Genomic DNA, 11903 nt, shown 5'->3' with positions numbered 1-11903 from the left:
CCTCCTGAGTAACCCAGTGATTAGGATAACAGGTGCATATCACCATGCCTGACTAATTTTTTTTTTTTTTTTTGTAGATGGAGGATCTCACTCTGTTGCCCAGGCTGATCTTGAATTTCTAACTTCAAGTGATCCTCCTACCTCAGCCTCTCAAAGTGCTGAGATTATAGACACGAGCCACCACACCCAGCCCACATAAGGCATTTTTGACAAGCCTTTGCTTAGGGGATTTTCTTGCCTCTGTATTCCTTAGGGGCTCAATAATTGCTCAAGGCCATAGAAAGCAGGAAACAGAGCACCAGCTTTGGAGCCAGGCCAAACTGGAATTATATCTTTGCTTGATCATTTACAAGCTATGTGACCTTAGATGTGTTACTTAACCTCTGTAACTTAGAAATTCCTCATCTATAAAATGGGCTTCATAATCCCAATGTCCTTGGATCAGACTTCCTAGAGTCAGTTCCTGGCTCCACTGCTTAGGAGCTGTGTGACCTTTTGAGCAAGTCATTTCATCTTACTAAACATGTTTCCTGGTGTGTAAAATGAAAACTGAACAGTATCATGAGGTTGCTGCGAGGATTAGATAAGAGACATATTCCCTTATCTTATATAAAGTGCTTAGCACAGTGCCTAGAACATTGTTAAGTATTCAATCAGTGTTAGTCCTTGCCCTTTTCTTGTGGAAAACCATTCTTAAACTTAGTTGCCCAGCTCCTTTGACAAGGAGTTCTCCTCCTGGTATCTGTGCCTCCCTGCTATAGAAGCCAGAAATTAGCCTTCCAGCCTCCCTTGCAGCTGGAGCACAGACACATGACCAGTCAAACACATCACATAAGCCTGCAAGCTGGGAGCTAAGGTCCTAAAAAGGAGGCACCCAGTGGAATCCACGCTGGGAGGAATAATTGCAGACCTCCAGCTTTAGAAGCAGCAATGCCACAAGGTTGGTGATAGCATCAAGTGGAATCGGCTACTGAACTGCACCTGCAGCTGGGGGCAATGGTGGGCTTCCTCTGGGCGGCACTGCCTTCAGGCCTGTTCTCTGGGAGTTCTTCCTGGAGATTCTGTGGCTTACCTAACATCCTTTAACAAACTGGCTTCAGAGTGTGGTTCTGTTCTTTGCAGGCAAAAACCCTGATGGATACAGAAGTTAGTAACAAGAGTGATTACTGGCATGAGACTTCTAAAAGATCTCTGTTCGGGTGTCCTAAAGACAATGTCAATATAGCATGTCTGAAACTGACTCCCCATCCTCCATCCCAACCATCTTCCATCCCACAACTCCTGTCACCCAGCAGCTCAGATAAAAGACTCGGAGACCGCCTTGGCTTCTTTCTTTTACCATAGGTAGTCCTTCAAGAACGCCTGGAAGTTCGATCTTCAGCTGGTCCTCAGAATCCAGCCACCTCTGACCATCTTCACTCTGAGTGCCAGGGGCTCTTCACCTGGATTACCTCCCTGCAAACTGGGCTCTCTGCTTCTGCTCCTGCCCTCGCAGCCCTCATCAAGTGGCCTGTCACTCCTCTGCTCAAGGCCCTGTGTGTTAGGATGACCATCAGCACCAGCTGCTGTGCCTGGAGTGGTCCCCACACATGCTTGACTGCTGCCCTCACTCCATCAAGTTGATACAGAAAGGCTGGGCTCCTGGCTAAACCCCACTCTTAAGCCTGGAACCTTGACCCTAAAGGACTTCATTCCCCCCACTCCGCCCAATGTTACCTTTCTGGCCTGCCTGCCCCCATCCTGTGCCCATAAGAGACTTCAGCTGGCAGAGCAACACAAGCAGCTGAGCAGCGAGCAGAAAAGCAACTGAGCGTCAGACTATGGCTCCATCTGGCTGACTCCAGGCAGTGCAGCTTTGGAGAGGGGCCCTGCTGGAGACAGTGGGGCTTCCGGGAAAGATCACCTTCCCATCCCCTTTCCATCCTCCCTTTCCACTGAGAGCCTCCCAACACTCAAGTCTTCTGCATTCATCACCGGTTCAAATAGTTCATGTGACCTGGTTCTTCTTCCTGGATGCCAGACAAGAACCTGGGTGCCGAGAAGGCCGGGGCTCCCACCCTGACCCTCCACTGAACTGGTTGGCACTTGGTCATCCTCAGACAGCAGAGCTGAAAGAGCATTGGTTATAACACACTTGGACGCTGCTGTGGGGCCCAAACAGAGCCTGCTCCCACCAGAGAGGAGCAACCGGCTGGTCCCAGCATTCATTTGCTCTGGTTCGCACACTCACTCCTACGAGGAGTGGACCAGCAACAGGCTGAGTGAAACAAACTGCTCCAGTTCCCGCCCAGGAAGGGCATCAAGAGAACAATTCCATCTCAAAGTCATTGCTTACATTTCACGTTCGCAGTGAGCCCAGCCCTGGCCATCCTATTTAACATCATTCTCCTCCCAGCCCTGCCCTAGCGCTCTAGTCCCCCTTGATATTCTCTGCTTCTTAGTGCACTTACCACCTTCAAATATAGCATTGTTTGTTCCTTTATTACATTATTACTCTTGCCCACCCTTACCTATAATGCAAGCTCTATAAAGTCAGAATTCTCTGTCTCTTCTGTTCATTGATATAACCCAAGCACCTAGAACAGTGCCTGCCTGGTGTAAAAGGACCTTGATATATATTTATCCAATAAAGGTTGTTGAATGAATGACGTGAGAATCGCTTTGGTTATCTGGTCTAGATGGGCCTGAAGACAGTGAAAATCTGGCTGTGATTAAAACAAGATTCTAGATGCCCACAGCATATGAATAAAATTGGAGTTGGCTAGTTTCTTTTAACTGAACTGAAGAGCTTAGAGAAGGAGCAAAACACTCGAAGTTCTAAGATCTTGACTCTATAGACAGTCAGAGGACCAGGGACTTTCCACAATTACTTACGCTTTAAAAAGATCTCATTTCGCCAGATGTGGTGGCTTATGCCTGTACTTCCAGCACTTTAGGAGGCTGAGGCGGGTAGATCACCTAAGGTCAGGAGTTCAAAGCCAGCCTGACCAACATGGTGAAACCCCGTCTCTGCTAAAAATACAAAAATTAGTTGGGCATAGTGGAGTAATCCCAGCTACTTTGGAGACTAAGGCAGGAAAATCACTTGAACGCAGGAGGTGGAGGTTGTGGTGAGCCAAGATCACGCCATTACACTCCAACCTGGGCAACAGAGTGAGACTCCATCTGAAAAAAAAAAAAATCTCATTTCTTGGCTTGGCACGGTGGTTCATGCCTGTAATCTGAAGACTTTGGGAGGCTGAGGCAGGTGGATCACCTTAAGTCTGGAGTTCAAGACCTGGCCAACATGGTGAAACCCCATCTCTATGAAAAATACAAATATTAGCTGGGCTTGGTGGTGGGCATCTGTAATCGCAGCTACTCAGGAGGCTGAGGCAGGAGAATTGCTTGAACCCAGGAGGCGGAGGTGGCAGTGAGCTGAAATCGTGCCATTAAAAAAAAAAAAAATCTCATTTCTTGTAGTTAGAAAACCAAAGTAGTTAATAAACTCAAAATTGACTTTTCCAAGTTGAAATCACAACATGGCAACTCTCTTATATAAAAGAGCACTGATCAGGAAGCGGAACACCCACAGAATTGGAACCATGTTGTGTATAAAATTTTTCTTTTTGGTGCTGCAAAGTAAAATTAGTACTGGGACAAAAGATCTTTCAACAAAGCATTTCTTTTTACTTCCTGCAAAAAGGGTACTCCCACTAGCAATCTTGCCACAAGAGTACAATGAACAAAGGAAAGCAGACATATTTATTTCTTACGCAGTTGGGGCTGTACTTACTGCTGTGTCTGATCTCCATTGGCTGGAGCCAGACCTCACGATCTAAACTAAAACCCAATTGGCTAATAAGTTGAAGCTGTTCTAAACAGGTAAGAGCAATGGAGAACAAAAAAGGAAGTCCAAATAAGGAAGGGGCATAGACTGAGAGCTGGGACACACCTGTGAGCACGTGCAGCACAGATATCTTGGTTAAAGTACAAGGACATAGAGTGTACTACGTGCCTGTAAGCATGTCCAACAGCTACATAGGACAGGGCTTCTAGTAAAAAGGCAAGAAGGCTTTCAAAGAAAGTGTTTAAGACAAACTATTATTTCTAACACTTATGAATTTTTTTAAGCAAGAAAGGAAACTTTGAAGAGGAACTTTTCTACTTCCCACAAACAGGAATATATTAGAGAATTTAATTAACTCATAGCACTCCAAACTCCAAATTGTCTTTATATTCTACCCTACCACCCTTTATTGCTTTCAAAGTTACAAATAAGCCAGATCACAAAGTGTAGAGAAAAAGGTTTACACACCTGGATAATTTCAAGCTATTGCTAATCTATATGAGCAGAAACGTGAAGACTGGGACTGGGCATGAATTTTTGATCCAGCTTAGTTAATGTGGCAGCATTCACCAGAGATCAGAAGTTCAGCTGCTAGCTTGAGTATCTGGAAGTGGATCAGAATGGTTGCTCAGTTAGATGACAGAAACTGAACTCAATGATGGCTTATTCTAAATAAAGTTGTTTCTAGAAAATCCTTTCTGTAAAGAAGAAGGAATCTGACTGCCAAGGGAGACAGGAATGCTGGAGTAGAATTAGTGTGTGGAATCCATTTACTCATTCACCAACTGTGAGAGCCCAGAAGACACTGTGAAGACTCTGGCCATTAAGAAATAGGTGGATCAGCCAGGCGTGGTGGCTCACACCTGTAATCCCAGCACTTTGGGAGGCTGAGGCAGGCGGATCACGAGGTCAAGAGATCAAAACCATCCTGGCCAACATAGTGAAACCCCGTCTCTACTAAAAATACAAAAATGAGCTATCAGTGGTGGCCGGCACCTGTAATCCCAGCTACTCAGGAGGATGAGGCAGGAGAATCACTTGAACCCAGGAGGCAGAGGTTGCAGTGAGCCGAGATCACACCACTGCACTCCAGCCTGGCTACAGAGCAAAACTCCATCAAAAGAAAGAGAGAGGGAGAGAGACAGGGAGAGGGAGAGAGAGAGTGAGAGAGAGGAGGGGAGAGGAGAAGAGGAGGAGGAGGGGAGGGGAGGGGAGGGGAGGAGAGGGGAGGGGAGGGGAGGGGAGGGGAGGGGAGGGGAGGGGAGGGGAGGGGAGGGGAGGGGAGAGAAAAATACATAGATCAGGGGAACACAGCATCTTTGAAAAACACACAGTTGTTCTCTGGGGATGTGGATGGAAGGTGCTGCAGTTGAATTAGGCCTCGTGATTTGAATGGAGATGACATCTCAGGTACAACACTGTAAAGCTGAAGTGCTGGACTAGGGTAAAATCTGTAGGAGTCTGTGATAGTGGTCAATTGACCATGGGTCTTTTTTTTTTTTTTTTTCCCCAAACGTCTCTTTTCTTTATTTATTTATTTTTTTAAAGAGGAAGAAAAAGAGGGAGAGAAAACAGGAATGTAGCTTTATTCTAAAAATGGGTATTAATAATGGCCGATCAATATTTTGTGTATTTAAGGTGGAGAATGTATATTTTGTGTATTTAAAGTGGAGAGCTCTATAAATATTTGTTGAGTTTACTTGTTCCGGATCTGAGTTCAAGTCCTGGATATCCTTATTAATCTTCTGTCTCGTTGAGTCTAAATCTCTTTATGAGTCTTATGTATCTGGGTGTTAGGGTTGTTAGCTCTTATTGTTGCATTGATCCTTTTACCACTATATCTTTGTTGCTTTGAAATCTATTTTATCAGATACGAGAATTGCAACTCCTGCTTTTTATTTATTTATTTATTTTTGCTCTCCATTTGGTTGGTAAATCTTTCTCCATCCCTTTGTTTTAAGTCTTTGTGTATCTTTAGATGTGAAATGGGTCTAAATGTAGCATATCGTTAGGTTTTGGCTATATCTTTTGATTGGGGGATTTAGTCGACTTAAATTTAGGGTTACTGCCATTTGATGTTAACTGGCTGTTTTATCCATTCGTTGATGTAAATTCTTCTTTATGTTGATGCTCTTTACTTTTTTATATATTTTTAGAAAGGCTAATACTGGTTGTTCCTTTCTATGTATAATGCTTCTTTCAGAAGCTCTTGTAAAGCAGGCCTGGTGGTAATAAAATCTCTGAGTACTTGCTTGTTCATAAAAGATTTTATTTTTCCTTCAATTGTGAAGCTTAGTTTGGCAGGATATGAAATTCTGGGCTGAAAGTTCTGTTCTTTAAGGATGTTGAATATCGGCCCCCACCCTCTTCTGGCTTGTAGGCTTTCTGCGGAGAGATTTGCTGTAAGTCTAATAGGCTTCCCTTTGTGGATAACCTGACCTTTCTCTCTGGCTGCCCTTAGTATTTTCTCCTTCGTTTCAACCCTGGATCTAAGGATTATGTGCCTTGGGGTTGCTCTTCTTGAGGAATATCTTTGTGGTGTTCTCTGTATTACCAGGGGTTGAATATTGTGCTGCTTTGCTAGATTCGGAAAGTTTTCCTGAATAATATCCTGAAGAGTATTTTCCAGCTTGGATTCATTCTCTTCGTCGTATTCAGGTACACCTATCAAACGTAAATTAGGTCTTTTCACATAGTCCCATATTTCTTGGAGACTTTGCTCATTCCTTTTTATCCTTTTTTTCTCTATTCTTGTCTTCTTCTTTTATTTCATTAAGTAGGTCTTTGACCTCTGATATCCTTTCTTCTGCTTGATCAATTCAGCTATTCAAACTTGTGCATATTTCGATAAATTTTTGTGTTGTGTTTTTCAACTCCGTTAGTTCATTTATATTCCTCTCTATATTGTCTATTCTTGTTAGCATTTCGTCAAACCTTTTTTCAAAGTTCTTAGTTTCTTTACATTGGGTTAGAACAAGTTCTTTTAACTCCCAGAAGTTTCTTATCATCCACCTTCTGAAGCCTACTTCTGTTAATGGCACACAGTCCTTTTCCATCAGGGCTTGTTCCGTTGCTGATGAGGAACTGTAATCCCCTGTAGAGGGAGAGGGGTTCTGAATTTTGGTGTTCTCAGCCTGTTAGGCTGGTTTCTTCCCTTTGTTATAAATTTATCCATCTGTCGTCTTTACAATTACCGCCTTTCTAGTTGGGTTTCTGAGTGGACGTTCTGAGTTTTTTGATTCCCAGCGCTGGAATCCGAGCAACCCACTGCACCGGCCAAAACAGCAGCGATAAGACTGATGGTGCTCTTCTGCCCGGGAATCTCCTCCCATTTACTCTGCATGAAGAGCTGCCGTGCCTAGGCACCAGCAAAACCGCTGCGCCAGCCACAAGAGTCGCACTGGGGCCCCTCCACTGGGAATCTTCTGGTCCATGAGCGACGAAAATTCATCTGAAAGTGTGGCGTCCTCTCATTCTCTGCGCTTTCACTGGGAGCTACAATCCTGAACTGTTAGCGATCAGCCATCTTGGATCTTTCTCTTCCACGGGTCTTTAGGACAAAAATACATGAGCAGCCCACCAGTCAAGGTTGTTTTTTTGTTTTTTGGTTTTTGGGGTTTTTTGAGACAGCACAGTCTTGGCTCACTGCAATGTCTGCATCCCAGGTTCAAGCAAGTTTCCTGCCTCAGCCTCCCGAGCGCTGGGATTACAGTCACCCGCCACCATACCTGGCTAATTTTTGTATTTTTGGTACAACAAGGTTCACCATGTTGGCCAGGCTGGTCTCGAACTCCTGACCTCAGGTGGTTCCTCCACCTTGACCTCCCAAAGTACTGGGATTACAAACGTAAGCCACCATGCCCGGCTAGGGTTCAGTTTTAAGTAACAGAAAGCAATCTCACTTTCTTAACAGAAATAAATTTAATACAGGGCATTGGGTGCTTGCAAAATCATTAGAAGGCTGAAGGAACAGAGTCTAAATTGGGCTTCTGGGCATGACTTCCATATTAACACCACAGAAGTGGCCCCCAAGGGAACTCTTAGTCTGCCACAGTCATAAAGTTTGGGAATCGGGAAGCCACTACCAGAGATGCTGGCCCCAGGGCCATACAGGATACCTGGCAGGTCTACACGAAGAAAAAGCATTCGACTTTTCCTCCTCTACCTCTCTCCACATTCAACTCATGACTCACAGGGTGCATCTGATTGGAAAAACCTACGCTATGTCTACAGGGGAGCCAGCAAAAGGGTAGGTTTTAGATTACCAGCCTCTTGAGTATAGGAAAGCTCATGAGAAGGATGTTGAAACAGATAGGAGTGAGTCGCTCTTCCGTACCTACCACATTCACTACCGCATCCCCCAGAAAGAAAACTTTAGGTCAGGAAGAAACCTGTCTTGAGCCCCGTGATTCCAATTCCAAAATTAGAATTGGTTCATAGACCCGGAAAACTTGGAATGAAAGGGAGGCTTTGAGGAAGGGTCTGCAGGAACATCACAGGCGGACACTGTATGTCCACAGAGAGCCGCCCAATGCCCAGTGAAGTCTTCGCATTCAACACCTTTCAAATAGTTCATGTGACCTGATTCTTCTTGGACACCAGACAAGAACCTGGGTGCGGAGAAGTCAGGGGCTGCTACCCTGACCCTCCCACGGGAATCTGCGGGTATTTACAAGAATAGCTGACTACTGAGGCCTCTAGGGGTGATCAGACACTGGCTCCAAACCAATTTGAATCTCTGAAAATGCAGAGCAATACTGTGGTTCCCCGGTTAGAATGGAAGCTCATGTGCATGTAGGTTGTATCTGTCATCTGGTCACTATTCTTTTCCAGGCAGATCTAAAAACTGCATTTCCTGGCCTCCCTTGCCACTAAATGAGTTGAGCAATTTAGGTTCTACCAGTCAGATGCATTCGTTGGGCTTGGTTTAGAAGATAAGTGGGGAGGAGATGAGGTTCACCTGGGCGTCCAGCTTACCGGTATGCACAGCAGAAGCAGTGTGGCTCTGCAACTCAAGCTGAGTCCAGAATGGGTCCAGAATGGACTCAGAAGGCTCCATTCTGACTTGGTGGCTTCATGGTCTTGGCGGAGGCAGCAACTCCCTTGGCAGACCCACCCTACTTCGTCATTTCAGGGGTTTTTGGAAAATCAGCCTAGATTCTGTTTCTCCAGCCCTCCTAATGACTCTCTGAGATATCTAGAGCTCTCGAAAATCCCGTACTTGTTAAAAGAGCCAGAGTAGTTTCTGTTCATTGCAACTGAGAATCTAACCAATACAGAGATCAAATGACAAACGGAGTTTTAGCCTAAGTTTGCTTCTCATGAGCCCAGTGGTGTCTCAGACCAATCCTGTGGTTATTTCCCAGTGTCTGGAGCAGACTGGACATAGTCACTAAATGGCTCCTAATCCATGGAGTAAGGATTACATGGTTTATAAAAAGGGCCAACAATACTACATCCCACAGGGAATGACAGAAATTAGAGCCACATAAAAGATTAGATGGGCCAGGAGTGTGCGGCTCATGCCTGTAATCCCTGCACTTTGGAAGGGAAAGATGAGCAGAGAACCCAGGAATTTAAGACCAGCCCTGGTAATACAGTGAGATCCCTGTCTCTAAAAAAACAAAAAAATTATCCTGGCATGGTGGCACACACTTGTAGCCCCAGCTACTTTGGAGCCTGCAATGGGAGGATTGCTTGAGTCTGGGAAGTCAAGGCTTCAGTGAGCTATGATTGCACCACTGAATTCCAGCCTGGACAACAAAGTGAGACCCTGCCTCAAAAAAAATATATTTGATAAATGTAGCGTTAGCTTGCCTATTTTTTCTGTGCAGAACATGAACAGATGTTAGAGGATGGCCATGAATTATTTTACAATTTATCACTGGGAAATTCTTTTTTCTCTATCCCAATAAACAGAGTACCAGAATAAATTTGCTCCCACCTACAGAGAAAGCAATACAGTCATTCTCCCTTATCTGTGGTTGAGCTTTCCACAGCTTTAGTTACCTGTGGTCAACTGTCATTCAAAAATATTAAATGGAAAATTCCAGAAATAAACAATTCACCAGTTTTAAAGGAGTTCAATGAAATCTCACACTGCCCCACTCTGCCGATGACCTGCCTGCTCCCATCTCCACGTATTCCAGAACATTGAAACCCCCTGGGTTCCTGTTTCACTTAGTGCCCTAAGTGTACACTTACTTAACTCCCTCTCCTAGTGATTTCAGCCAGTCTGTGGCAATTTGCAGGCACAATCGGATTTTCTCTGCAGGATATTACAAGAGTGAAATCAGGGTGTCAGCCAGGCTGAGTTCTCATCTGAATTCTCATCGGGGGAAATCTACTTCCAACACCTGCCTTGATCTTGGAAATACTCAGTTCTTTGCAGCTGGAGGACTGCAATCTCCTTTTCTTGCTGGCTCTCAGCTCCTAGAGCCCACCCACATTCCTCATTCCATGACCCCCTTTTACCTCCAACCAGCAAGGACACATTGAAATCTTCGCAGACTCCAAATCTCTGACTTCTGTGACCAGCCAGACAAAACTCTTGGATTTTAAAGTGTTCATGTGATGAAACCAGGTCTGCCAGATAATCTCTCTTAAGGTCAACACATTTCAGAACTTAATTACCAAAATCCCTTCGCAGTAGTGTTTGATCAAATAACTGGGAGAAGATATGTGTACACCAGGGCCAGAAATCTTGGGAAAGCATCTCAGAATTCTGCCTACCACAGGTCTATGCTCTTTCCCTTGAATCTAGGCAGGCCTGTGACTACAGAAGAAGTGACACTGTGTGACTTCCCGGTCCGGGCGATAAAGTCAAAGAGCCTCTTTCCGGCAGTTTCTCACTTGGGACATGTGTCTTGGGAGCCGTGAGCTAGCATGTAAGAAGTGGGGCTACCCTGAAGCCACTGTGCTGGAGGGATCACAGTGAGACTCTCCACGGAGAGAGAGAGATGTCCAAGGAGCCCCGGCTAGGCCAGATGCGTGAGTGACTAAGACTTCAAATGACCCAGCCTGGGAGCTGCACCGAAACCAAGAGGAGCAGAGATGGGCAGTCACCACCAAGTCCTGTCAATACTGCAGATTCCTGAGCAAAATGAATCTTGTAATTTTAAGCCTCTACACTTTGGAGTAGCTTGATAGGCAGCTATGGTATCTGGTACATGGTCCATAGGCTGAGAGGGCTATCTGTCCCTAGTGATGAAAAGGATTTTTGACTATCAGAATCCTTAGAGAATATTGTTGGCTGATATCTCGTGGAACATCTCTTGCTTTGCCTTGAAGGACTTTATTTTTGCCTATATTTTTTACTTGAAATCTTCCAAGCAAATACCACAACATTTTTGTCTTGTTTTTCTCCATAGCTACACACAACCTGCCCATAGACTATGGTAGATTGTTTGCAAAAAATTGCTTCAGTTGTTGTCCTCCCTTCACCCATGCCCATCACCATGTGACTTTGCAATTCCTCCCCTTAAGAGAAGTCTAGTTCCCCTGCTCTTGAATCTGGGCTAGGTTGTGACTTGCTTTGGCCAATATAATACAGCCAAAGTGACTTCTCTGAGCCTAAGCCTCAAGAGGCCTTGCATGTTTCTGCTCATTATCTTGGAACACTTGCTCAAGCTAGCTGGCTGGAGGATGAGGATCACATAGCCCATCCATCCTCATCCCTCCAACCATCATCCAGCCAACTTCCAGAGGCAGAGCCACCTGTCTGACTTGCAGCAAACCATAGATGCATAAAGGGAAACAGCTACCCAGTCTAAAGTGAAAAACTGTAAGCTAAATGAGTGCTTGTTATTTTCAGCCACTAAATTCGAGTTCCTCTGTTACAACCAAAAGTTAACTAATAGAAAAGTGAACCCACACTTTTAATAGCAGATTCAATTGATTATCCCTTTACTCTGTTACCAAGGATGGAATGCAGTGATGTGATCATAGCTCACTGAAGCCTCCAACTCCTGGGTCCAGGCAATCCTCCCACCTCAGCCTTCCGAGTAGCTAGGACTGCAGTCACATGCCACCATGCCTGTCTAACTTTTTTTTTTTTTTTAGTTTTTTGTTAAGA

Source organism: Callithrix jacchus, chromosome 5, assembly GCF_049354715.1.
Source record: "Callithrix jacchus isolate 240 chromosome 5, calJac240_pri, whole genome shotgun sequence".
Lineage (NCBI taxonomy): Eukaryota > Metazoa > Chordata > Mammalia > Primates > Cebidae > Callithrix > Callithrix jacchus.
Note: the sequence above shows the minus strand (reverse complement) of the source record.